General features: G+C 37.6%; 1 pseudogene; it reads right to left on the reverse strand.

Annotated features, from left to right (window-relative positions):
* Positions 1–2,384: 2,384 nt before the first annotated feature.
* On the reverse strand, positions 2,385–3,505 carry LOC138147660 (catalase pseudogene; annotated as a pseudogene).
* Between the last annotated feature and the right edge of the window lie 3,163 nt (positions 3,506–6,668).

Raw genomic sequence — 6,668 nt, forward strand, 5'->3', positions numbered from 1 at the left:
ACTTGGTCCCCCTACACTCTGCAGGCCAGGAGCTGAAGCTGCCACGTGGCCCTGGCTGGCTGACCAGGGCATCTCAGTGGCTTCTTGCCCCAGGAGCAAAAGCCATGCTCTCCTACTTACTGGGTCCCAAAGTCCAGGCTGCACTGATCTCTCACTTTGTCCTTTGCATCTATGTGTTGATAATTCTGGAAAAGGCCACAGCTGCTGCTGATTTGGAGTCTCTCTGGCCGCTGGCTAGTCAGACCAGCCTTAGGGCTAAAACCTCTGGCTCACACAGGCTAGCCGATTCCTGCTGGCCTGCCAGGCTGTCCTCAGTTTGAGGTTAGCTTCTCCTGTGTCATTTTGTGGGTTCTGCAGCTCCAAAGTTTGTTCAGAATCACCTTTTTACAATGATTGGGGAAGGTAGAAGCTGGAGCCACATGGAGGTCCTGCTTCTACTCCACCATCTTAACTCCACCCCCATGACAGATATCTTTTTATGTGCATCTTATATTTAGCCTGTCCAATTCTTCTTCTCATTTTTTTTCCCTTTCCTTAAAATAATTAGGCAATCTTTACCACTTTTTTGAGGGCTGGAAACAATGGGATTATTTGTTCAGATTTAGTGCATTAGTGTATGTGAGGTTATTTAAATTGGGGAGGTGGTTGTGGTAACCTATTATAGGGCCAGGTCCTTCTTATGCTTAGGACTTTGCTTTTGCTGTTTCTACAATAATGTGGGGCTGTTAAGGGAGGGATAATGAGTGAGTACTCTATCATATATCTCTAATGTAAATTTGTAAAGGTGTTTATCTTGTTGAAGATTCTGTCTTTTGCTTCTATTTTTAGCTATAATTACTCAACATCTGACATACAATTATTATTTTCTGTGGAAAAGGGCTGCAAGGTTTGAGAGTTCTTAAGAAAGTTACTATATACTATTATGCTGGTTATATTATAATAATAACAATAATAATAGCTAGCATTTATAGAGCACTTTAAGGTTTTCAAAGCAATGTAAAAATATTATCTCAGTTTATACTCACATCAGCCCCCATTGCATAAATGAAAAAAAAAATAAAGCAAAAAGAAATGAAATAATTTGCCTGACATTATATAACTAGTAAGTGTCTGAGGCCAAAGTGAACTCAAGTCTTCCTGACTCCAGATTCAATAAACAGTGATAAACAGGTCCAGTGTATAATGGTATAGTGTTGACTGCAATACCTATTTCCCTCACATGACCCTAGGTCCACTATTAAGTCTCTCATTTCTGGACTATGCTTAAATTTAGCTCCATATCTCTCCAAATTAGATAATATATTTTTTTAAAATTTAATTAGAGATTATTTTAGTGTAAAATGCAAATATGATTACAATTCAATCTGCTTTTAAAAATCAATACTTCATTTATATAAATATAATTCCAAGGTAAAAAGAATGGAAGATGACAATTTCCAGGCAGAAAAAATGAAGCAAACATACATGATAGAGGCATAATAATTTCCTGTAAAGGACGCTCCAGAAAATGTTTTTCCCTTAAAGGAAACATTTTTTTTAAAGATCCATCCAAAAAAATGATTCTTATTTAAGTGGCAATGAGCTGGGGTGGCCAGGTGGCTGCAGTAAGTAAGAGCACCAGCCCTGTGTTGGGACACATGGATGGGTTCCAGCCTCAGATACCCACACAAAATAATTGGCCATGTAACCTTGAGCAAGTTACTTAAACCCAATTGCTTAAAAAAAAAAAAATTTAAAGACGCAATGAGGTAAGATGAGAGCATCAATTTCATGAGAAAATTTTTCACATTAATTGATAATTCCACTAAATAATTTTCCTCCAGTCATGTCACATGGAATTAACTGTCAATACCAAACACATTTTTAAAAGGCTCTGACTGTATTAAACTTCACTTCCAATATACGCAAGAAAGATTATTTTAACCAAGTCGTAAACCTGGGTCCAAAGTATTAATGAGAATAAGCATTATTTTTTGCAAAATATGAATATTTTTATAAAACCAGGCCTTTAAATGGGCCTGTTAGCACATCGATATGCTGTATTGTGCAGCAACTGATCAGAAGTGTTAATATCTTCTAGATTCATCTGTAATATAACTCTTTAGCTGAGGAGAGATCCTCCTGATGAGCTCAGAGATTCGATTTTTCCTAAGCAGCCAAATGAGATGCAGACTGGGTATAGGTTTGAATCACATTCTTATATCCCTCAGCATTGTATTTATCCAGAAGCACCTGGATCTGGGACCCATAGCTGCTATCAACATCATAGAAATTTTTTACAGCTTTCTTCTGAATGAAAAGCTGGACATCTTTCAGGTGCAGGGCGATGTTCTCACACAGGCACTGGCGCTCTGCCTTATTTAGCACCATATTGTAGAACATTCTCACCTTGGTGATATTGTCCTCCTTGGTGCTAGATGGCGGTGGTGAGTATCAGGATATGAGAAAAGACATCCCTGCAGCATTTTATCAGGGCTTGCTTCAATGCCTGGTGGCATGTTACTTGGGTCAAAGGCTATCTGTTCCACCTCTGCACAATAATTCCTGGGGTTCCTATTTAAGAGCAGTTTACCAACTGGGATAAGAGGGTAGTCTTTGTGAGACCAGACCTTAGTGAGGTCAAACAGATTAAATGGAAATGCTTCTGCTTTCTGGAAGGTCGTGACCTGTATGTAAAATGCCCAGGTTGGGTGGTTGCCCAAAGAAATGGCATTGAAGAGATCCCACAGGCCATAATCAGGATCTTCCTGAGCAAGTCTTCCAGACTCTACAACGGAAAGATTTTTGATTCCTTGCTCAGTCTTATAATGGAATTTGCAGTAAACTGCTTCCCCTTGAGCATTAACTAATTTGAAGATGTGAGATCCATATTGTTCATGTGCCAATGGCCATCTGGAATCTCTCCATCACTAAACAAGAAAGTAACCTGATGCAAAGATTCAGGGTGAAGACTCCAGAAGTCCCAAATCATGTAAGGATCTTTAAGGTGGGTTTGAGGGTTCCTCTTCCTTATTCCTAGGAATAAAGGATAGGAACAGAAGAGGGTGCCTGGTAAGGAATATGAGGGTGTTATTTCCTATGAGATCCCAATTCCCCTCTTCAGTGTCACAGCAAAATCTCAAGGGTCATGAACAGTGTCTCCTGAACCAGATTCTCCAGCAACTGTAGATTATCTAACAGTGATCAGAGTCTTTTTCCCAATATACTCAAAGAACTTTGCCTTGCAATATCTGGGAATATCATGAGTGACTTCAAAATATCCAAACACCCCTGCTACTTTAGCATGAACAACTCTCTCAGGAATTCTCTCACGCTCAAAGGGAACGATTCCATCAGTGAAAACCACATATTGAACAATAAGGGTCCCCTAAGTTCCAACAGTCAGAATATTAAATTTGTCTCCTATGGGGACACCAGTTCCTGTAGTAAGGGACTCAGGTTTCTGTGAGCTCTGCTTCTTCTTCCAGTACTTCATCTGCTCAGCGGCTCTGTCTCCATTATTCATCGTGGAGAGGAGGATGGTGCAGCGGGCATCACAGGCAAACACTGTACAAGCAGGGATGCAGCGCTCAGCACTCTGACTCACAGCCTGAAAGACACTGCTAGGAGCTGAAACTAGATAATATTTTCTGTTAAAGATTTCCATCATAAACATTTTCAATAAGATCAAGGTTGAAACAAGGGTGTCCATTATCACCCCTCTTATTCAATCTGGTACTAGAAATATTAGCAGTAGCAATTGGAGAAGAAAAAGAAATCAAAGGAATCAAATTAGGCAAAGAAGAGACAAAGTTATCACTCTTTGCAGATGATATGATGATATACTGAGAGAATCCTATAGAATCAAGTAAAAAACTACTTGAGACAATAAATAAATTTGGCAAAGTTGCAGGATATAAAATATACCCACATAAATCATTAGCATTCTTGTATATTTTGAATGAAATCCAACAGCAAGATATAGAAAGAGAAATCCCATTTAAAGTTACTGTACATTTTATAAAATATTTGGGAATCTACCTGACAAAAGAAAGCCAGGACTTATATGAACACAACTACAAAACACTTTTCACACAATTAAAGTCAGATCTAACAAATTGGAAAATCAATTGCTCATGGCTGGATAGGGCTAATATAATAAAAATGACAATTTTACCTAAATCAAATTATATATTTAGTGCCATGCCAATCAAATTACCAAAAAATTACTTTATAGAACTAGAAAAAATAGTAACAAAATTCATTTAGAAGAACAAAAGGTCCAGAATATCAAGGGAATTAATGAAAAGAAATGCTAGGGAAGGTGGCCTAGCTATACCAGATTTTAATCTATATTATAAAGCAGCAGTCATCAAAACTACTTGGTACTGGCTGAGAAATAGAGCAGTGGATCAATGGAATAGATTGGGTATGCAAGACTCAGCAGTCAATGACTATTATAATCTCTTTGATAAACCCAAAGACCACAGTTTTGGAGATAAGAACTCACTATTTGACAAAAACCACTGGGAAACCTGGAATATAGTATGGCAGAAACTGGGCATAGACCATTATCTAACAACGTATACCAAAATTAAGTCTGAATGGGTATATGATCTAAGTATAAAGGATGATACTTGTAAGCAATCTGGGAAAGCAAGGAATAGTTTACCTGTCATATTTATGGAGAGGGAAAGACTTCATGACCAAAAAAGAATTAGAGAGCATTATAAAGTGCAAAATGGATAACTTTGATTACATGACATTGAAAAGCTTTTGTACAAACAAAGACAGTGTAATCAAGACTAAGAGGGAAGTGGAAAATTGGGAAAGAATTTTTACAACCTATGCCTCTGATAAAGGCCTCATTTCTAAAATATACAGAGAATTGGGTCAAATCTATAAGAATACAAGTCATCCTCCTAATTGATAAATGGTCAAAGGATATGAACAAGAAGTTTTCAGAGGAACAAATTAAATATATCTATAAGCATATGAAAAAAATCACTATTGATTAGATAAATGCAAATCAAAACAATTCTGAGGTACCACATCTTACCAGTCAGATTGGCTAAGAATACAAAACAGGAAAATGATAAATGTTGGAGAGGATGTGGAAGAATTGAAACACTAATGCATTGCTGGTGGAGTTGTGAATTGATACAACCATTCTGGAGAGCATTCTGGAACTATGCCCAAGGGGCTGTAAGTAATTTCATATCCTTTGACCCAGCAATACCACTTCTAGGGTTGTATCCCAAAGAGATCAGAAAAGTGAGAGGAAGACCCATATGTACAAAAATTTTTATAGCAGTTCTTTTTGTGGTGGCAAAGAATTGGAAACTAAGGGGATGCCCATCAATTGGGGAATGGCTAAACAAGTTATGGTATATGAATGTAATGGAATACTATGGTTCTGTAAGAATCGAAGAGCTGATACACTTCATGTTTACCTGGAGAGGCTTATACAAACTGTTGTTGAGTGAGAAGAGCAGAACCAAGAGAAATTTGTGCACAATTACAGACACAAAGTATGTGTGATGACCAACTTTGATAAACTGGACTCTTCTCAGCAATGCAATGATATGCCAACTCCAAAATACTCATGATGAAGGGAGATGTCTACATTCAGAGAAAGAACTAGAAAGAACAGAATTTCAATACAGATTGAAGCAAATTCCCTGCTCTCATTCTTTTTTTGTTTGGTTTTGTTTCCTCTTTCCCATTGTTCATTCCATCTGATATAATCCATCCTCATGACCTGACTAATGTCTAATATGAAAGTATCTGCAGATCCCAGATTTGATTGTATGCCACCATGGCGGGGAGGAGGTAGGGGAGGAAGGGGAAGAAAACTTGAAACTCAAAGAACTGTAAAACTGAATCTCATAAACTAAAAGTGAAAGAACAAATTAATAAAGACCAAAAAGAAAAAAATTCATAAATAAATATTCTTGCTTAAACCCCCCCTCCCCCCAAAAAAGATTTCCATCATAAGTGGATAAGTAGGAAACCTATCCATTACATTACAAAACATATAGGAAAACTTCCCAAAATGGCACCAGACAAAATCTTTCTTTTGCTATCCCTTCTCCCATTTTCCCCTTGCCTTTTTCCTGTCTCCCTACTCCTAAGTTGTTGGTTATTCTACAAATAGTCAAAAAATGTTTAAGTGACTGCACCAGAAATTCACTTGCAAACAAAGACCTTTTTGAGTTTGAAAGGAATTTTATTCAAATTTTACAACTGGAGATATAGAAGATCAGAAAGGGTCACAAGCATCCATGGTGCATGTGGCAGTACTTTAAAGGTTTTCTGTGCCAAATGTCTTAGGTGGCACAGTGGATAAAGCACTGGGCCTGAAATCAGGAAGACTTATCTTCCTGAGTTCAAATATGTCCTCAGGAACTTACTAATTGTGTGACCCTAGGCAAGTTACTTAACCTTGCTGCCTTAGTTTCTCATCTGCAAAATGAATTGTAGAGGAAAACGGCAAATCACTCCAATACCTTTGCCAAGAAAATCTTAAAGGGGACCATGAAGAGTCAGATGGGACTGAAACTATTAAACAACAACACAGTGAACCACTGTCTTGGTCATACCCTTTTATACAGACATACATGTGCACACACATACATATACACATATATATACACACATACATATATACCTATGCATGTATGCATACA

The sequence above is a fragment of the Petaurus breviceps genome, unplaced genomic scaffold, assembly GCF_028583685.1.
Source record: "Petaurus breviceps papuanus isolate PSGF00001 unplaced genomic scaffold, PetGlider_PUasm1.0 90804, whole genome shotgun sequence".
NCBI classification, from domain to species: domain Eukaryota; kingdom Metazoa; phylum Chordata; class Mammalia; order Diprotodontia; family Petauridae; genus Petaurus; species Petaurus breviceps.